This window comes from Balaenoptera borealis (assembly GCF_965194805.1).
Source record: "Balaenoptera borealis genome assembly, chromosome: 11".
Taxonomy (NCBI): Eukaryota; Metazoa; Chordata; class Mammalia; order Artiodactyla; family Balaenopteridae; genus Balaenoptera; species Balaenoptera borealis.
Window position 1 is genome coordinate 105361866 of NC_138868.1, and position 22281 is coordinate 105384146.

The 22281-nt window shown below is 45.2% G+C and overlaps 1 protein-coding gene and 1 long non-coding RNA gene across 5 annotated transcripts in view; both read right to left on the minus strand.

Annotated features, from left to right (window-relative positions):
* Nucleotides 1–22281, minus strand: part of KIRREL3 (kirre like nephrin family adhesion molecule 3) — a 559614-nt gene that overhangs the window by 494722 nt on the left and 42611 nt on the right. The gene's annotated exons all lie outside the window — the stretch shown is intronic.
* Nucleotides 6315–10883, minus strand: LOC309606152. Its single transcript, XR_014231675.1, has 2 exons — nt 7764–10883; nt 6315–7238 (listed from the first exon to the last, which is right to left on the minus strand). It is a non-coding gene; the product is annotated as an uncharacterized lncRNA (long non-coding RNA).

Consider the following 22281-nt stretch of genomic DNA (forward strand, 5'->3'; position numbering starts at 1 on the left):
CTCCAGGTACTTGACTTTTATCTTTTCTGTAATTCTTACAACTCTGAAAACTAGGTATCATTATACCCATTTTGGGGTTGAGCACATTGAGGCTAAGAAAGGTTAAGTAAATTGCTCAAGGTCAAGTAGCTAGCAAGTGGCAGTGCCAGGATCCTCAGCTGGCATGTGTCTTGCCCACTATGAGGGAAATTAAAGGAATAAAGCACACGCCCTAGGATAAAGGGACCAGCTGTTCTAGGTCACCACTGATTAAAAACATCATCTACTTGCAAATGGGTCTGGATGATCCCCAGTGGGATTCAGGTTAGCTAGCAAAACTCACCATGTTTCCATGTGTATTGCAATGTTCATACTTTAAACTGTAAAATAAAGACACTTTGTGGACCCAATTGTCTTTTCACTGTCTACAACCACTTCTGTACCTTAAACTCCACCTTTTTCAGGAAACCCACACTGATTACAGGATGTAGAGGAGAGTAAAGGAGTACTCCATGGGAGATGTGAGGTTCTGTTTCTTTCGAGAGACAGGAGTAAAGATTAAAACACCGCTTTTCGGCAGCACCAGGCATGAGGACAGCTCCTGGAGCCTAGAATAGGCAAAAAGGAGAAAGGAGTCCCTGTGGAGGGTGAAGGCCAGACCTAGCACCTGCCTGGGCAAAACAAAGGCTTCAGTGAGAGAAGCTCTTAGCCAGCACCAGGCACATACCACAAGCACCACCGTGATGGTCATTATTGCTATTCTAGGTGTAACATGTGTAATCTGTAGTATCCTTGAGCTGTCAATGGGCTTGATGTGCATGTTGGTTTGGGACTAGGGGAGGATGGTAAAAAATAGTTTGAAGGGATTCAGAGATGTTCATTGCTAACTGCTGTCTCTTCACAGGAAGTCATCTCCCCCTTCTGAGATGCACTGCAACATCATTCATCTCCATCAGACCCATATGGGTTGCTCAACCTTTAAGAGCTTAATTAGTTTTTCTTTCTGGGTTACTGCCTCCCCAACAATGACTGAATAATTGATTCACTCAAACACGGGGCGAACGGAATTGATGCCTTTTCGAGGGATCACGGAATGCTGGGCCAGGGAGAAGACAGGCCCACGTGGCAGCTCAGTGAGGGCTGGGACGGTGCTGTCGAGAGGCTGCCTCACTTAACAGGCCTCCACTGGCCACCCAACTGCTGTCTCCTAGAGACGGTGCCTCTCGCAGGCTGAGGGCATCTCTCGGATTAGTGAGATGAGACACAAGGAGAGTTGGATGTGGAGAACCACGCTGTACCTTGGTGAGCAAAACGTCCCTCCTTCCCTTGTCATGGTCCTGTAGACCAGAACTCGCCCTCATTCCTCCCAGATGAGGCTGCTTCCCTACATACGGTTGATTCAGCATTTCCACTTTGCAAGAAACTGAGAATACAGCAAATCTTATCCCCATGAAAGCACTGAATCTTCCTGGCCAAGTTATCATGCCGTGTCCTTCAGAGATACATCTTCTTCCCCAGGGTCACTCTGAGTGAACCACAGGGTCCTATGAGGGCCTTGGGAAAATCATTAGGAGAAACCCAGCAGAAAGATAAATCTGAGTACGCTCCCAGGAACTTCACCCCCTTGCCTTCTTACCACCCTCTTCACTGTCCCTTCCCCCTACCTCCTGCCCCTTCAAGCTTGAAGATTTTCACAGAGTCCACCTCTAGGGATAAAAATGGACTCTTTCAGCTTATTGAACAGACCATTAAATGCCACTCCTCCAGGACAAGCAGGAGTGTGGACCACAGGTAGGTCAGAACACCCGGCACTTCTACAAACAGCATTCCCCCAAAGGAGTATCAATCGTTGCAGCTAACCAGTGCTTTCCCATCAAAAGTGTCATAACTCATTTAACGTTGAGAGTATTCTTAAAAATCCTTTTTCCTAGATTAGAAAAACAATAGTTGTTTCTTTTTCTTTTTATTTCAGCAGGGTTCCAGATAATAAAAAGATTGATAACTAAGCCAGCAGATTTACTTTTGCTATGCCACCCTAGATTATGAAAAAATATAATTATATGCAATTAAAAAATGAACAGTATTTCTTACCCGAGTGAAGCTTTAAAAGTCATTATGAATCCATTAGCTCAGCAGACCTTACAAATGGCCTTCACTACTCCGGACTTCATTTAAATTTACAATGGAGAGAAGTAAATTTTTTCCCATATCTATGCTGCGTGTGTGTGTGTGTGTGTGTGTGTGTGTGTGTGTGTGTGTGTGTGTGTTCACCCCCCTCTGCTACCACAGAGTGTCCAGACATTCATCTTACGTGCTAAGACCAGGTTCTCAGTATTGAAGTTGCTGTATTCTTCCAGTCACATGGCTCATAATACTTCACTTTGGGAGCCTGCCTGCTGGGAAACTGAGGGATGACCTTAGACTTCTAATTTATCCTTGTCCCCCACCTTTGCTCCTATAGGCAGTAATTCAGCCCTTAAATGCCGACAGCACCGGATGAGGTCATGATTGCCATGTATGTAGCCCTTTGGACCACGCTCTGGGTCCCTCCTCTCCTCTGGCTCCATCAGTCTAAGTTGTCCCAGCAAATTCACTCATGGCTGGTTTACTGTGGAGTTATTAGTTGCCTCACTTATCCAGATAATTACCTAGTGTGATGGAGGCTTTATCTGTTGACTACCAGGGACAATGCATACAGGAGAACTGATCTAGATAATTCAGACACCATTCATGATTTTATTTCAATTGAGCCTTCATGTTGGACAAGAAGTTGTAATTATGGAAGATTTCATTTGCATTCAAATAATGGACCACACCCATAAAACCTTTTTTTCTTGTTTCTCAATGCTGGAATCACCCTCAGTGTCTCTCTTAGCAATAGCCCAGGAGTTATAGTTAAAACAAAACCAAAAACATCCCTCCAAACCCTATACCACCTTCTTTCATTTAACTGGCCACACTGTCGCTTATCTCTCCAGCCTCCCCTGTGTTTTGCCTGGTGACATTAGAGCCTTCAGTAGTGGCTCCAAGTTGGGCCGATAATCAGAATCACCTGGGAAGCAATTTTTTCAAATACAGATGACTCCTAACCTAGACTTCCTGAGTCAGAAGTTCTGCAAGGAGGCCTTAGGGATCTGCAGGGGTCTCCTGGCGGCCTGCCTAGTGTGGTACCTAAACTGACATTTATATCACTCCCGTCTGGAGCACGTGCTGGGCACACTCAGGTAGGTAAGAGGGAAGGCCTCATCTCTGCTCATTTTCCCACTCTCTCCTCTTCATCCTTTTTCAGTCTTCGGGTACCAGCCTGGATGAACGAGTGTCCCAGGACCAGGACCAGAACCAAACACCTCCAACTCTGCAGGCTTCCCCAGGCAGGCCGGGTGGAGATGGCTGCCTCCCTGGGGAAGACGGTGGGCTTCCCAGGCGTCTGTCTCAGCGCACCTATAATTGCTCAATGGACACAAGCTTCCCCCTGGTTATTTTCCAATTTGTAGACGTTCTAGTTCCATCATGCACTTAATTCACCACAAGCCGTCAACAGGTTACTTAAAAATGAAAATCCTGCAGCACTCCAAACGGGAAGACAATGAGACAAGGAGTCTGCCAAAGTGAAAAGAACAAAGGGCTAGAATTCGACAGAAACTAGCCTTTCACGCCAGCTTTGCCAATTTCCAGGGCTTTAGCCTTACAGGAGTCTCTTCAGCTTTCCTGGCTTCAGTTATTTTCACTCAAGTAATAAAAAGTGTTGGGCTAGATAATATCTAAATTCCCTTCTGGTTCAAGTACTCTGTAATATAACACAGTCCAAGGGAGCTCTGTATACATTCCTCCAGTGATTAATACTTTTGCATTTTCCATCACTTAAGAGCTTTATAACTGTAATCAAGTTATTAATCTCTTTGAGACTTAGTTTACTCCTTAATAAAAATGGAGTAATAGCATTATCAAGCAAATAGTTGAGTAAGGATTAAATAATACCGGCATCTAGAACACCTACTGCCATGTCTGGCCCATGGTGAGCACTGGGTACCGGTTACATGACGTCATCATCACCATCATCATCATCATCATCCTCACCATCACCACACGATCTCCAGTGTTCCCAAGGGCCTGATTAACACTGGCCACTGTATCACCCTGTCAAGGTAGCAAAGTGACCTCAAGAACCTGGTTAACAAAGAATCAGTTACCTTGGATTCAGAAAACAGGGGCGTACACATTCTGTAAAAGCCCAGGGCCCACTCCCTCCCCTGCTCTCCCAGCTGGAGAGGGTCACTCAAGTACCATGAAGTGGCAGCCGGTCGGGGACAATGACCTGCATTCATCCTGGAAGCCACGTGGCCTGCATTGGAGGGTGTTTTGTATATTGTTTTAATGAATGGGGTCGTTCAGCGGAAGGGAGTCTCAGGTCCCCGCTGGCTCTCTCTGTGTGGCCCCTCCTGGAGCAAGGACACTCCCGGGGGGCTCTCCTTGAGACCCCAGGGCTTGCAGGGAGGCAGCCTCCTCCTCCAGGCTTGCTGCTTTCATGCAACCTCATCTTCCTTCTCTGTCCCTGAGCATCTCAAAGCCAAGCTGTTTGTAAACTGTCCCCACCCAACGGCGCTGTTACCTGGGCTCCACTCATTAACATGCAGGCAGTAAAGTAGGCAGGAGCGCCGATCTGTCATATTAAGGAGGCTCTAATGCTGTGGCGAGGAACATTAAAAGATTTTATTCTAAGATATTCCCTCCAACCTCCCACCTACTGCAGACAAAGTCTCTTGGGACAAGCCTCTGCTCCGGCACTCTCATTTGCAGATTTCTGATAAATGTTCCCATCAGTGTCATGGACCCTGGTGCCGCTCCACTGGGCCTTTCTCTTGGGGGTCTCGGGGGTTGGCTGTTGAGATGGCTTTGGGCCTTGAGCAGCCCTCATGGTAAGACAATCACCTTCATCCTTTCCCTCCTCTCACTTCCAGTGAAAGCTGTGTCTCAGTGAGGGATGGAGATTCCACCTCTGCCACAGAAAGCCTCACTCCTGGAACTAATCACAGCTTTTCTCTGCCCTTCTCGGCACAATCTGATATCATTATCACCATCATCATCAAAAGAAGCCCCTTTACAGACTGCATTGTACACACAGAATTGCCTAGACATGGCCGACTCTGCCTCTTAGGAGCTTGCGAGCACATTGACACAGTGCCATGGAGTACGGGTGAGGACAAGCCCAGGACGAGATTAAATCACGGACCGAAAGCTAAATGAACCTCAGGCATTAATATTGAATACATTTCTGAGCGTGAGTGCCATGTGAAGTGGAAGGTTGGGAGGTGGGCACGACCGCAGGGTCAGGGGGACCAGAATGACTGATGTAAGGGGTCAAGGGCAGGCATGTCCTCTAAGGGGAGCATTAAAGAGCCATCTCCATAAGTGAAAGGAAGGCGTCCGCGTTCCCCTTTGTCCTCTTTGTTTCATTAACATCCTGTTGGGGTGAGTGAAAACCAAGTGGGGAAACGGCCAAGTCTCAAGGTTTGCGGGATACGCTGTCACTGAATTCAGGCTGGTGGGGACTTCATTTGGATATCGAGGGCCGGGCCAGGCCAGGGAACCTTCCAGGGCTCACTGTGAGGAAAGAGTCGCGCTCCAGGTGGGCAGGAGGAAGATGAGAGCATGAACCAATTTTTCTCGGACGGGACAGGGCGCCTTTGCCATTGAAACCTTCCAGAAGAGGCAGCGCTCATGTGGGCTCCATGGGAGACAAGGCACGACTCTGAGACGAGAGCGGGGCAGCCCAAGGGGGGGCGCCCACACCCGCCACCCCCTCCAACACCTGCATGCTTGGGGGGCACACACTGGCCTCCCGGGGCTCCTGTCTCTGTCTCCATCTGGGCTGGAGATGAGTTGGAGGAGAACCCACTTCCCTCCTCCCCGGCTCCCGGAGCTGCTAATTCATAGTTGCATTAACTTTCATTTGGCTAACAGCATGGGGGATTGTCAGATATTGGCTCTGACCAGATTTAATCTGCAGGCTATGTTCTGCCCTCTTTCCACTTGCCTTTTATTCAAGACGCTGATGAAGAGGTTGATGGGACGGGTGGACCCACGTCCCGTCTGGGATGAAGAGCTCCAGCCCTCCATCTGTGCCCACCTCGCGCGTCCACTTCAATCAAGGACAGGGGCCCTCGCGACTCCCTCTGCTCTGAAACAAATTAAATCTCACTGACACACCCTGTCTGCCCCGAGTTCTCCATTATGCTTCGCTTTCGGTTTGCTTTCCCGATGACAAAACTGCTTTGACACGTGCGCAGATTCTCAGGGCCCCGCTCTCTGCAGCCCCCGCCCCCGCCTGGCCGCTGTCCAGTGTGACTTTTGTCACGACAAAGCCATCGCCATCCTTCTCGGGCATCCCAGCATCTAGAGCTCTTCAGCGGTGTGTCAGCAACCTTCAGCCGCAAGTGTGGATCTGACACGGCTGGCTGTGTCCGCGGCATGAGGACACCTCCGCTTATTTCCTGGAGGGACCGAGGAAGGAGTCCTACACCTTCTTTCTTCACCTTCCTTCCAGCCAGCACTGCCGTCCTGTTGAAAAAAGTCATTTTTCCCCAGTCTCCACAAGGTTCCTGGAAGAATGTGGCCTGGGTCCTTTCAGTATCATTTTAATCTGTACTTGCAATTGAGCAAATCTTCAGATACGTTCCCCCAAGCTGTGCGGAAACAGATCTCAGGATTACGCTGGTGCCTTTGGGGAAAGCTGCTCACCTTCCTCCACCCTAATAGCCTCATTAGACACACAACAGATGTACCCCTCCTCTGCTGGGTTCCTAGACTTAAGCCTTCCCACCTCGTTAGGGCAGCTGGAAAGAGGGGGGACAGTTCCAGGCAGGTCACCAACAAGATGGTGACAACAATAAGCATGTTGATGACTATAAATTCTGCAGTTTCAAGCTTCTGTTAGAGCTTTATTTTAGAGTTGCTTTATTGGAATTAATCATTGCAACCATATTGATTATATTCATCACTTGTGGTCCATTAAGGACCTCTAATAGCTTTCAGCTATTAGAACTTCCTTAAAGTTCTATTCATTCATGGGTTCATTCATTCATTCATCAAATACCTATTGAGTACTTGTCATGTGTCCTTTGGCCTAGGGTTCCCTGGATTGAAGTTCCAAGGGAACGGGCTGGAGTCAACCAGGCTGGAAGGGAAGTGAGACCACATGCTTCCCGGAGGCAGGTACCCACACACTCTTCTCACTTCTTGTCCCCTCATAGTCACCATATCTTCTCTTTCCTGGTTACTTTTTCTGTGCAAATTCCCTTTGATCCACCCAGCACATCAGCCATAAAAAGTAGGGATGTGCCGTCTAAGGAGAATTGCCACTTCCCTCCCCAAGCGGCACTGACCTCTTTCATCTGACTCCTGGCACTCTTCATGTGCCCTTCCCACAACCTATGGTGACAGCTGCTAGGTGGTGCCTCTCCAAACCTCAGATCCTGAGCTGGGTGCTTTAGACATTCAGATCAAGTCAGGAAGCCTAACCAGAACTGCCAAGAATTCTGAACTGGAACGAAGGAACCCAGAGCCCTCCAACTGGGGCTCAAACACCCCCTGTGAGGACAAGAACCTGGAGCATAGACTCGAGTTGCATTTCTTCCCCTAAAATGATGGTACAGCCCCTGAAACTGCAAAATGAAGTCACATCTCAGGCAGTAGCCTCCAGGCTCTGCAACTGGCCAGCCACCCTTGTCCCCCAGAAGGGAAGATCCGGTTGACATGACATGCTACCACGTTGGGAGCTGCAAGACCTGGGCTGTAGTTCTGATTTGGTCCTCATGTACTGGGTCACCCAGCCCAAACCATCTAACCTCTCTGGGCCTCAGCTTCCTCGTTAATAAAATGCTATTCTGCTTCAGTTATAATATTTATATATTGTCAGAAAAGGATCTATAGGCTATGCCTATAAAATCTACAGGCTAGACTAGATGTTCAGTAAGGTGACTTTCCACTCTGAAGTCCTACAGATTAATTGATTCATTTATTTAATGTACCTTGAAAATGTGTTTTATGTCACTCACAATCATAAGAGCTCACAAAATATGTCCCAGCAATCATAACAGGAAGGACATCACTTAGATAATAAGATTAAATGACTACAGAAAATCAAACACTTGGATATCCTACTAATATGTGTAATAATAATAATTGTTATCATTAATGTTACAGTTATGATGCATCAGGCAATACACTAAATGTTCCATATGGGTTTTGCAATTTATCTGGACAAAACAACCATATAAGGTAGATATCATTGAGCACACATTGTTCAACCAAGGTTTATGGTGTGATTAGGATGTGGCAGACCTTGTACTAGGTACTTGGTATCATGTCTCCAGGCGTAGAGGGGTTGACTTCCCAACCACAAAGCTAGCAAGTGGCAGAAAGCATCTCGTCGGCCAGGCTCCACAGCCCAAGCTCCTAAGTGCTAACCATCCTACCTTCCTCAGCTTTGTTTGGTGATCTCCATACAGTCAGCCAAAGCCGGTGTTTTCTGAGTCAATAGCTTACTCACTCCCACGGTCCTTTGCCCACTCAGCATCTCGCACGTGGGAGCTAACCTTCCCCACCGCCGTCCTCTACCTATGAAATACCCACTTTGTATTCTCCCTGTTTCACTGGTTCTCATTTTCAATTGCCACCTGCACACTGCTATTTTCTTCTGGTCTTCCACTCTTTGCTCTTTCCTTCACCTCTCCTATAACTCTGTAAAATAGCTGTGAATCGGCTAAACTGAAGGACTCTTCCATGGTCTGATTCTAGAGGCACAGACTGTGAACTCCTTTGAAAAGAGTAGCCACACATTATAGAACCCAGAGCAGCAGCAGAGCTAGGGAATTCCAGAACGACGTTCAAGGAAGCTGGGAGTGTGGGTGTCTTGGCATGTTTCGAAACTGGATGGCCTCCTTCTATCCTGAAACCACATTTGATTGGACAGTGTAGTGAAAAGGGAAAGAATGAATAGCAACTGAGTTGACTTAAACACGCACACAGTACATACAAACACCTTTTCAAGATAAAGATCTCTGGGTCAGGTGATCACATATCGCGTAAGAGGTGATACAGCAGATGATGGAGAGATGGGTCTCCAGGGACTGGGACACGTGGCTCTTCAAGTTACCTAAAGAAATCTGGAAATGTCATTTCATAATGCACGGCATCATCCTAGTGAGTTCTTCAAAATAACGACTTGCTCTTTCAGGCCAATGTGATGCCAGTGTCGTCTTTGAGCCTAGTCTAGATGGTGACTCTTCGAAGCTGTGTGGGTCAGGAGTCACGATCCTAGAACTGAAGTGAACCAGCCCTCACTTCCCATGAGGCTGTGAAATGCTGTTTGACAAAACGTGGCATCAGATTCCACCTATGAGTGATATTCCTGCAACTAATATATTTGTAAATCAACTACATGTCAATTTCTTTCTTTTAAATGGCGCCAGGTTTTTCAAGAGTTAACTCAGATATCCCAACTGCAGCTTAGCTCCCCCAAACTCCAATAGAGCCCATGATTTCATAAGAGGTGTTAAATATGAATCGTTCATTAAAACACATATTATTGGATGTTTAACTACCGTGTAATTGATTTTCTATCCAGTGCCTAGTGGTTAACCCTCAATAAATGCTTTTTGTAATCAACTTAAAGTATAATACCTACCATGCTTGATATCTTTCTCCTTTGATTTAATAAGAAACCAATTCTCTATTACTGAAATCATACTTGATCATAAAAAAAAATGGTCAAGTTTTTAAGAACGGCATAAGAAAGACTCTCTGGCATGAACCTGTCCCCCTTTATAGAAGGATTTCAGTGCAACTGAGAGCTCGGGGGGACCTGGATACAGTTCGGATCATTGTGATGTTAGCTAAGGTCCAGGTCTCTCAAAGGCTACGCTCACAGCTAGCAGAAACCCGGGTTTACAGTCCAGTGTCTGACAGATAGCACAGCTCTTCCCCAGGGTTGTGAGGTCCAGAAAGCTAGGAGGCATTTTTGGCTTCCCCAAAGAACAACGAAAACAATTAAGTATTAACATGCATGTAAAAGACCCATGGGATTCAATTTTCCTTCTTCAGAACTTTGCCCAATGCTGTTTCCCTCTTTCTTCAAAGCACTCCTAGAGATCCTACCTCCTGGGGGTGCCTGTCTTTTCAGGATGGAAGGAAAAGATAACTGACCCCATTCATGGTGTAACCAAACTGCGGAAATGTTTTGTTCAACTCCAGGGAGGCAGAGACCTGGGGGCAGGACAGCAACTCAGAAGTGACAGTAGGGGATGGGAGGGAGGAGACACTGCTAGCTGGTCCTCACAAACCCTAACGTGTTCACAGAATCCCCAGCCCTTCCAGCCTCCAAAACCCACTCGCATAGACACACATTCCATAAACATCGCAGAGCTGAGTGAATAATGAATGAACTAATACATATAAAGCTCTCAGCAAAGGCACAGAGCAAGTGCCGAAAATATTAGCTATTACTGGTATTCTCTATTAATATTTATTATTCTACAGCAAGATTTGTAATTCACTTGATTTCCTTACTACTATTGAGAGGAATATAATACCTTGATTAACTGATTGTTTGATTCATATCTTTCCTTAGATAAATGCCTAGCTATGAATTTGCTGGCTCTGCAGGTACGATTTTTGGTGAGCTTCAGACATATAACTCAGTCTCTCTGGAAGTACTGCATGGAAGCAGTGTATGAGCTTACTGGGTACCGTGGATTAGATATCTTTGTAAGGTGGCAAGTCTTCTGTCAGAAGAAGCTAGCAAGAAGAAACAGAATGACTCTTTTTTAAAAAAATCGAAGTATAGTTGATTTACAATGTTGTGTTAATTTCTGTTGTAAGCAAAGTAATTCAGTTTTACATATATATATATATATATATATATATATATATATATATATATATATAAGAATGTGTGTGTGTGTATATATATATACACACACACACATTCTTTTTCATATTCTTTTCCATTGTGGTTTATCACAGGATATTGAATATAGTTCCCTGTGTTATACAGTAGGACCTTGTTTATCCATCCTATATATAATAGTTTGCGTCTGCTAATCCCAAACTCCCAGTCCAACCCACCCCTGCCCTCCCCCTTGGCAACCACAAGTCTGCTCTCTATGTCTGTGAGTCTGTTTCTGTTTCATAGATAAGTTCATTTGTGTCCTATTTTAGATTCCACATATAAGTCATATCATATGGTATTGGTCTTTCTCTTTCTGACTTACTTCACTTAGTATGATAATCTCTAGGTCCGTCCATGTTGCTGCAAATGGCATTATTTCATTCCAGAATGACTCTTAATTGGATCTGCTATAAAGGGAGTTTAGTGATTTGTAGGCAGTTGGACTCCCACGTCCCTTCTAGTTCTTAAATTTTATGATTCTGATTCTTCTGGAACACTGAAATGGTGATGTACATGCATCTTCACATGTAGGGTGACATAAAGGTATAGTTCAGACTCAAACCCTAACAGGCTGCTAAGCGTTCTCCCTGGATACACTCACCCTTGGAGCTCAAAGGCTGAACGTGTCCTCATTCAGCCTGTGACAAAAGAGAGAGAATGCCCGGGCAGCGTGCTGTTGTTAGACAAATAGGAATCCTCTTCTCAAAGGGCATTCTCTTCTGCATAGTGAGTGGGAAGCTCACAGTATTTAGGACACATCTCTAAAATAAAATTCAGTGGCCACCAAATGACTCAGTGTAGGAGCCTTCTTTCTGCAAGAGAGGAGGGCTGCTAAGAATGGCAGGAACCACCCACAGATGGTCTGGGTACCAGTTGCATCAACAGATGCATACACAACACAGTCCTTTTCCCTGAAGCATCCAGCCAAGCTCACATCGAGTTCTCCACTGTGTACATTCAAACCAAAATAAATAATCCAAGAAAATCTGCACAAGTATGTGTGTTTGGGGTCCAGGATAATTCAGACAATAGGCCCAAGAGGAATTTAAGATATTTGGCTACTTTTTTCTTCTTCCTTTTGGTTTGTTATTTATGGAAACCTAAGCATTAGATCACTTTCCAGCTTTAAAATATACAAGGATACTCAATGCCCTAACACCAAGGCTAATGGCTGGTGGTTAAGAGCCTTCAGGATCTGACCCTGCACACTTAACTAATTTCACATCTCATAAATGCTCCAGCTCAACCAGACTAGTTTCCTCATTACGGCCAACTTTGTCCATCATTCATTCTTATTTCTACCTTCAGGTCTCTACTCAGGCTTGGTGCATTAAAAGAAGCTCACACTTTCCTCCTCCATGTAGGAATATACATCCTTCTCTAAGGTCAAGCTGGTAATGGATGCCTTTGCCTGGTGCTGATCTGGGCTGGTCCCTCTCTTCTCCCATCTCACATTGCACAGTTGAGGGTAGGGGTGGGGAACCATCTATCTGCATACTTATCTTAGGAATTCCGGGAAGCTAGGACTGGTTACATTTGCACAGAGCACCTAAACGCCTTGGTAGAAAAGTGATGAAGCAGATCTGGGCTGAACGACCTCTTGGGGAACAAAGATCGACCTTCACAAATAAAGGGGAGTTTCCAAGACCAGCTCAGTTTAGAGAGAGGATTCCTGTCCCATGAGAGCAGAGAAGTTACTCAGAGATAGGAAACAGTTCTAAGCTAGGTGTCCTGTTCAGAAAAACCAGTTACTAGATAGCAGAGAAAAGTATTCCCAAGTTTAATACAATATGTCATCATTTGAATAACCTTTGGCAACACCCTAGAATCATGTTCCCAGATACTTGGGTTTGGGATGGGTGTGGACGGGAGTGTTTACTATATCGTCCCTATTCTGAACATCTTGAACACCTTTAGTTCAGTAAAAGAGTGATTTCTTCCCTATGGGCTTGGTCTGGAAGAGCTCTGTGCACAGAGACATCCAGTTGAGCACTGAAGGAAGGGTAAGTTTTAAATAAATGGAAAAATAGGGAGTTCCTCACTTTGAGAAAAGCTGGTATCTTCTCTTGGACAGATCATCTTTTAGATGTACACACAGATAGATTCACTCTTGGTTTTAGTAAGAAACATAGGCATGATCATGGACTTAGGTCTTCAGAATCCCCCAAAGAAGGAGGTCAGCTCCCTATACAGTTTGATTCTGAAAACTTGTCAAGAAGAATCGAGAATTCTGGTGACCAACAGAAAGTTGAGGGCACATTCTGAATCTGGTTCACAGGGAGATATGACCTCTGGCTGGGCACAACCTCCAGGAGCCTAAGTGTCCTTACCTGTGACAACAGGGCTAAGATCTTGTAGGGTTGTGGTGAAGACTAAAAGCATTTAACAAAGGGTAGCTATAGCATCCAGTTGTTAAAGTGATGCTACAGTTAGAAGAGTGGTCAGAGCAGAAGCTACAAGTTTAGCAGTTAGTTGTCCACACAGAAGAAGGAGGGACTCTGTGGTGCCATGAGAATAGCTGAGCTCCGGGCGAGAGAGGAAGGAGATGAACAATGAAAATACCAGAGATAGATAGATAGATAGAACGATAGATAGATAGACCAACAGTTAGAGAGATAGATAATAGACAGATAGATAATAGATAGATAGATAGGTAGATCGACAGATAGATCGACAGATAGATAGATCGACAGATGGATGGATGGATAGAAAGATAGATAGATAGATAGATAGATAGATAGATAGATAGATAGATAGATAGATAGATAGACCAACAGATAGACTAATAGATAGACTGATAGATAGATAGATAGATAGATAGATAGATAGATAGATAGATAGATAGATAGATAGATAGATAATAGACAGATAAACAGATAGATCTGATGACTCATCTTAAAGGTTAGGAAAGAAACAAATGAGTAGTTAAGGAGAAATTAGGAGAGCCGAACCAGTAAAGGGACTTAGAAGCCAAGAAAGAATCTTCAGGAAGATGTTGAAGTATGGTTAAATGCAGCAGAGTTTCAAAGCAAGCAGACTAAGGAAAAGCCAGTGGGTTGAGTGATTATGCAAATGGGGGAGGAGGAGCAATGTGGTAAACTTCCTTGAGAATCTTCTCACTAGTGTGGTAGGTGCCAAAGATCAGTGATGGACAGGGAGCCCCAGCGAGGCAGGTCTGTGGGGAAGCCTGGGAAGATGTATTATTTAAAGACTCCATGGGTGATTTTGGTGATAGATTTGAGAATCACTGCCTTAGACCATGTTTAAAGTAATTTGGCTATAAAAGGTTGAAAAATATATAGGAGATAGAGAAGCACTGAGGGTTTAAAAACAAATGGAGTTTTGTTTATTTGTTTATGACCTATATGTGTTGACAATACATGACCTGTAGAAAAGGAGATCAAAGATGCAAATGTGGGTCAGGTAACCAGGGATGGTATGATTGTGTATTAGTTTCCTATTGGTGCTATAACAAAGGACCACAAATTCAGTAGCTGAAAACAACACCAATTTATTGTCTTACAGTTCTGGAGGTCAGAAGTCGAAGATGGGTTGGCAGGGCCGGGTTCCTTCTGGAAGCTCTGGGGGAGAATCTATTTCCTTGACTTTTCCAGCTTCTAGAAGCTGCCTGCATCCTTTGCTCCTGATCCTGCATCACCCCTACCTCTACTTCTGTTGTCACATCCCCTTCTCTGACTCTGTCCCTCTTGCCTCTCTATATAATGACTCTTGTGATTACATTGGGTCCAACCACATAATCCAGGATAATCTCCCCATTTTAAAATCCTTTACCAAATCTCATCTGTAGAGTCGCTTTTGATATGAAAGGTAACATATTCACAGCCTTCAGGATTAGGCATGGACATCTTTGGGAGCCATCATCTATTTGCCATAAAAGGTAAATAAAGCACACGTTCTGAGAATAACCATGGGAGAGAAGAACCACATGTACCTTTTGCTTTAAGACAAGATGGAAGTAACAGAAAAAGCCTAATAATCCACAGACCTGAGGTTAAAAAGAGAGGTGCGTGCATCAACAGAAACGCTTTGAGCATTTGATAATGGACACTCATACTTTTGAATTTTCTCTCTAATTAGAACATAAGCTTCAGAGGGGCAGAAACCATGTCTTACAATTTCCAATTTATTGCCCATAGCATCTGGCTCACTGCAGAACACACAGTAAATGCTCAATAATGCCTTATTGACCAGCATGAGTGTTGGCACAAGGAGGAAGTTATGAGGTGTCTGCTACTGGTGGATGGGTGTCTTCTACTTAGGAGTGGCTCAGAGAGTAGTAGACAATCCTGAACAAGAAGATTTTGTTGTGTCAGGGGACTAGGATTTGAGGTCAAGTTCTCAGGGAGGAACACATCCTACCTCTTCCTCATCATGGAAGGGCTGACAGCATCTGAGGTGTGAAGGCAGCTGTCCCCATCATTAGGTTGGCATATGAGACATTGGAAACAAAGCAACCAGAAGGCAAACCAAACCTCTGAGTGATGGAAGGAACCGCAAAGGGACTGGTCCCATCAATCCCGCAGCGAGACAGAATCGGCTGAACCTTGCCGGCCATCCTTTCTACTCCACTGAAATCTGCAGCAGTGAACTCACCTTGAGGAAAGAAGCCATTGACAAAAGGAAAGAGGAAAGAAGAACTGAAACTATGCTTTAAGAAAAGGCCAGTCGTGGGCCTGAAGCTCAAAATTTGAGCTTGGACCAGTATGCACGCATTTATCCTATATATATTTGTCCTGGAAAAGGTTGGAAAAAGATAGGGGCTAGAGAAACAATGAGGGTTTAAGAACAAATAGAGTTTTGTTTATTTGTTTATAACTTGAACACATTGATAGTTCAAAGAGAAGAGCCTTAGAAAAGAGCAAAGATGCAAATGTGAGTTAAATACACACACACACACACACACACACTTCAGAGAGCGAGAAATAGTCACAAATCCACTAAGTATGATAAGACAAAAAGTCTGATTGCTGACAGAAAATCATCAAATTGGTCACCAATGTTTCACAAAAGAGTAATTCTTACACTTTCAAACCACAGGCTGGCAGGAAAGAATTTTTGTGATTTCTGCCTCTCAGAGGTCTCTCAAACAGCTTTTGTGACATCCTGTTTTCATATAAATTCAGCAGTGACTTTTCCCTGGTGTTATTACTTGTTTGGGTTTTTCTCTGCCTGCCACAGGCTTATTTATGTTATCCTGATTTAGATCTTTTCTTTCCCCCTTTCTTTCTTTGCTGAGGCTGGGTTTCACAGCACAATCTGCTGAATGGTGTACGACAAGATGCAGGTCTGTCAGGCGTATACGTGTGTGTGTGCGCGCGTGCGTGTGTGTGTGTGTGCAGAGTCTAAATTCTCACCAGGGGCTGTGACTATCTCTTGTATCTTAAGTCATTCCTCAAGGTTTCCAAATGAGGGGGACAGAGGTGTTGAGGTCATCCCCATAGGTACTGGAGGATGGAGACAGCCATTGCCTGCCCTCGAGTGAGGATGAGAGAGGAATTCAGGAAGTTCATATCAGGTCTCTCGAAAAAAAAGTCTGCCTCAGATTTGACATTTTATTTTACGGCCACATTAGAATTCAGACATATTTTGTGCTATTATAGCTGATTGATTATTTATCACTTCAATGGAGAACATATTGATTTACTTAATATTCATTGCTTATAATGTAAAGATCTGCAAATTTCAAATTGTCTGGGGGCTCAGAACTGCTTCTTTCTGCCTTGCCTTTCTTGTGGTCTCCTATCTATCTCCCACCCCCATCCCCAAGTGCCCCTCCAGCCCTTTATACAATAGTCTCCCCTTATCCTGGGGGATGCATTCCAAGACCCCCAGTGGATGCCTGGGACTTCAGATAGTACCAAACCCTATATAGACTATGTTTTTTCCCATACATACATACCTATGATACATTTTAATTTATAAATTAGGCACAGTAGGAGATGAACAACAGCTAATAATAAAATAGAACAATTACAGCAATATACTGCATTAAAAGTTATGTGAATGTTGTGGCTCTCTCTCAAATATCCTGTACAAATTTAATGCCTTTTCTATCTTAAATAAGCACTTATCATGCACTGTGGTCCTAACTTTTGCAGTTCGAGGTGTGACAGTAAAACTAGCATGAATTTCTTTTCCTTCTTCATAATTTCATGGACAGAAGATTCATTCTTACCATAGATCTTAGTAATCTCAGCATTCGAGTTTTTCTTTCCTTATTACGTCGAGAACTTTTACCTTTCCATTTAAAGGAAGTACTTTACAGCTTTTCTTTGGTGTATCGGATTGCCACCATCACTTCTCTGGCACTTTGGGGCCTTTATTAAGTAAAATAAAGGTTACTTGAATGCCAGCACTGTAATACCTTGACAGTCCATCTGATAACCGAGACGGCTACCAAGCGGCTAACTGATGTGCTGGACAAAGGGATGATTCACATTCAGGGTGAGACAGAGCACGACAGCATGAGATCTCATCACGCTACTCAGAACGGCATGCAATTTAAAACGTATGAATTGTTTATTTCTGGAATTTTCCATTTAATATCTTCAGACTGCAGTTGACCGTGGTAATTGAAACCGCAGAAAGCGAAACCGTGGATAAGGGGGGAACCACTGTACAGGCCGGGTAGAGTGGATGGTCCAGAAAGGATGGTCCTTGCCTGCCCGTGAAGGAGGGGAGACAGTCTTCACAACTCAGCTCCAACCTCATAAGACAGCTTGATTCACAACATTACATCTCAGCCTAGGAAGGGCCCTTAAAGGCCACGTAGTTCAATCTCCTGGGCAGTTCATCTGAACAGTCATGTTGAGAGCCTACGCTGGTGGGCTGCATCCCTGTAGGGGGACGGCCTGGCTCGCCCCTGAATCACTCTATCAGAATGTCCCTTCCCATAAAAGGCAAAAACGGGTCCCCGGGTGCACTGTCATCCTGTAAGCGACCCATGTAACGGATGCAAAAAAGAAGGGTAAACTGAGGCACACTACATAGGAACCAGCCCTGTCTTTTGCTTCCCCCTCATCGGCACATGTAAACATGCTTGATGTGACTATGGTATATGTGCCTTAACTCAGCTGAAGCTGAGAGGTGGGCAGGGGCAGGGGACTGACCCGTTCACTATGCTGGCCTTGCTCTGATGACCTTAGAACCCAGTGAGCCGTGTCTGTCCAAGGGGGCATTGCTTCAGGCACACGGCATTTCACTGTGGCCTTCCCGCTGAAGTTGGTTTGAAGCATGAATTAGGGGAAGGGACCAGCGGGGTAAGGAGGTAACGGAGGAGATGGAACAGTGGAAAGCGCGTTGCTTTAACACCTAAAGAAAGCATTTCTTAAGCAAAAGCAATCGCTTTGAAAGCAATTGACAGAAAGCTGGCTTAATCCTTGTTCTGGAGATACTTACAGCTGCCTGTGGTTTTTAATTAATGCACTGCGCTCCCTAACAAAGGGGAGCGGTCTGGAGAGCATTAACAGAGTTATTTACCCAAGCCGAGGAAAGCACTTTGGAGGAAATGCCCGGGCTGCCGGGGGCGGGGGTGCTGGACCTGCCTCTGCCCTCCCTTCCCTGTGTGTCAAGGCCCCAGGGTGGTCCTATGTGGCCCCCGGAAGGAAGGCAGCCCGTCCTGCCGTTTGGGTAGGCCAGGGAAACCTCCCTGCCTCCGTCTCACTTCACACAGTCCATGCCTTCCCTACGTAATGCATTCACTCATTCCACAGGTATTTACTGAGTAGCTGCTACACCCAGAGCAGACACAGTGTCTAAACGAGGAACTATATTTGTATCAAAGGCTTGAGCTAGGTGCGGAGGCTTTAATAGGTATTAAAACAAACATGATACTCATCCTCCGAAAACCTCGGTCTTGAGATGCAGTCAGGGCTGATATTCTGGATGGCCACACTGGGTTTTTAGCTGGTGTCCCTTGGGATTGTGTCTGTTCTGGTTGGTCGGTGCCACTGATACCCCAGTTCTTAAATAGTCTGAATATTATCCTGTGATCATGAATTGAATGATCACACAAGTAAATGCAAGATGTAAAAAGTTCTATGAAGAAGGGGACACACAACTATGGGTCCATGCTGCCCCAAGGGACACGTGCCAAGCCCGCACGCCCACCCCATGCTGTGCTCTGCGCTGCCCTCTGTTGATGGTTCCCACTGATGCTCACCCGCTCGCAAGTCCTGCGTCCTGCCCCCACCCCTGCCCCAGCCTGCTTCCCAGACTCCAGTCCGCCTCTCTGCTTCAGTGGCTCATCTGTCTTGCTCATTCGCCCATTTGTTCGTGAGTTCATTCATTCATTCATTCACTCACTCATTCGCTCACTCGGCCAATGAGCAGTTGGCAGAGGCTGGGCATTGAGCTGTGCTCTGGGCACACGATGCCTCCTGGACGTTTCCGGGCACGGGGCCCGGCTCTCCTCCTCACCGTCCAGTGGCAGGATCTTTCTCTTTTGGTTAGTGAATCCCATGTTAGAGTCATTCCATCTGACAAAGTCTCTCCACGTCTGAAACTCCCCTTCTCCTCATATCTCCATCAGCCCATTTCCACATGTCTAAGCATTTTAATGGCATATAGTTCCAGGAGGGAATCTCCAAATGAGAGAAAATTAGTGACTGTGCTTATTGGGCTAAAGAAAACCACTGGAGGGGAAGTTTTCTTTAAGAATACCCATAAGAAGCAGCAGCCCAAGGAGATGTGACTGCAATAAAAATGATGATTTTTGTTAGGGGTGATGGTGGGGGTGGATTATCAACCGCATTCTCTCCTCCCTGGAATGCGTCACAGTCATTAATTTAATTTATTTTTTGCCTCTTCCCTGGTGAAGCAGTCCAATTCACTGTCGGCCCACCCATCAGAACAAATTACACCTTGGAAATATCCAAATGCTTCAATTTTCCATTAAATATAATAAGAAATCACAATGCACTCTTCTGGCCTGATGACTTCTCGCCAAGGATCTACAAGTACTTTTTACAATTGCTGCCAGGCAATTCTAGTTGTCATCCTTGGTGACACAGAGGCAGGAAAACAGGCCCACGACCACCAGGCCCCATATTAATTTGTACTCATGTGGGTGCCTCTTGGGCGGTGTGCTTAATCTACTTCATGTGTATATTGTCTGATTCTGCAATGCAATTACCAAGTCTTCACAACAGGGGCCACCTTTTCCGCTTCTCTGGTGTCTCCCCACTGTGCCTCCATTAACCCCATCCTGGCCCAGCCAATGGTTGCTGCTGACTGATGAATTCACAGAGCTAAGTCCCAGGAAGACAGAGCTGGCCAGTGTTTCATGGAAGCTGGCCTCCCACCTTCCAGCCTCTGGGACTGATCTCAAGGCTCAGATGCTCATCTCTCTCCTTCTTCTGACTCTCCTGCTTCTTGCTTATCATCAGCCACTGCTCAGATTGTGGAGACTTCTCACTACTGCAAATCAATCTATCCTAAGGAACATCGCTCATTAATGATTACGTTTCATTTTCAGAATGTTATCTTCCTTGCGCAGATTGGAAACTGAAATGTCCAGGGGTTACACATATGGTATATATGGCTCTCTCAAGTCAGAGATTAATTGTCAAGTGTTAATTTTGAATTTTTCTATTGCAGATGCTTGTCAAATGTTGCCAGGGGAAGGTGCGAGCTCAAACTTATCTCACCTGATGTTCAGCGTACCCGAGAACAGAGCCTCTAGCACTGCCAGTTCAGCACTTTCTGAGTCTGAGGAAGAGCACAGGCTGCAAAGAAAGGCTGGACCGTAGCAATCTGGTGAGTTCTTGGATGAGAGAAGTTTCTAAGGAGCAGGAGGCAGGTTGGCCCTGTTGGCGGGTTGAGTCAGGGTTGAATTCTGCCTGGACAAGAGCAAGATCTGAGGCTAGGCCTTGACCTCTTCCTGCACAGGTAGCTGGGGGTAACCTGGAGGACCAGGTTATCTGGGTATCACAAGACCTGGGTTTGCTGCCAGCTTTACTACTCACTAGCAAATCAGTCTCAAGGAACTTTTGTTTCCTCCCCTGTAAAATGGGCAGGGTGCCATCTATCTTGAGGGCTGCCATGTGACTCAATAAGATTGTTCAATTGTGTGCTGCTTCACGGTTTACAAAGCACAATGGAGAACAGGGGTCCTCTACTGTCTGTTAATCCTCACAGCTTCTTATAACCTTAAGTGGATTGAAGTTTTAGTTTTGTTGGACAATCTCAAAGGATTGTTGGAAGAGGTAAAGGAGATAATGTACGTAGAGCACAGTGCCTGGCACTGAAATGTTAACTCACCCCTTCTAGTAGTTGCAGTTTAGGATTTTTGAGAAAAAAAAAAAAATAAGAGGATATCTGGGAGTGTGAATATGTAAGAATAATTGTGTGATCATGACCATTCATCAAGCACAAAGACAGAATGGTGGAACGTGGGATGTCCCCAGAGGAGCCCATATCTTAAGTGAAGTTTACGTGGGCTGGTGTTCCGCTGAACTATCCTCCTTCTGACACTGTACAAGCATCTGTAAGAAGCTCTTCCATTTTAGCCCACCTCCCATCCTCTGGCTGAGGGGACCTCTCCCCAGCCGGCCACAATAAGTGATGATGTACAACAGGGACCCACATTCAAGACCCTGAGACTGGCTAGCACTTTTTCAGCCCCATCCTTCCTCTTCCATTTTATCTATAGATAGGTTTAACCTCTCTCACTACATTTGATGGTATGGAATCACCTTCACTTGTGAATTCTCCTACAATACCTAGCACAGTATTTTTCACACATAGCTTTTTTTGCCCAATCATGTTGAAGTGTGCACACAAATGCAAAATACTCATACAAAACCTCCCTAGCAAAAGGTGTTTAAGGTGATTTGAGGCATTATTCCTACAAACGAGAGCATTTCTCTTATCTCTTTTACCTTCTCTGTCTCTGGCGCCCCTTCCTTCTCCTCTGTTTGCCCCTTGTGATGGTTAATTTTATGTGTCAACTACATTGGTTCACAGGGAGCCCAGATATTTGGTCAAACAGTATTCTGGGTATGCCCATGAGGGTGTTGCTGGATGAGCTTAACATTTAAATCAGTAGACTGAGGAAAGCAGACTGCCCTCCCTAATGTGGGTGGGCCCCGTCCAATCAGTTGAAGGCTGACTAAAGCAAAAAGGCTGACCCTCTCATAAGTAAGAGGGAACTCCTCCTGTCTGACTGCTTGGATGAAAGATCCATCTTTTTCTTGCCTTTGGACTTGAACTAAAACATTGGCTCTTCCTAGGTTTCATCCTGCTGGCTTTTGGACTAGAACTTACTACATCAGTGGCTCTCCTGGTTCCCTGTCTTATAGGCAGCAGACTGTGGGACTTCCCAGCCTCCATAA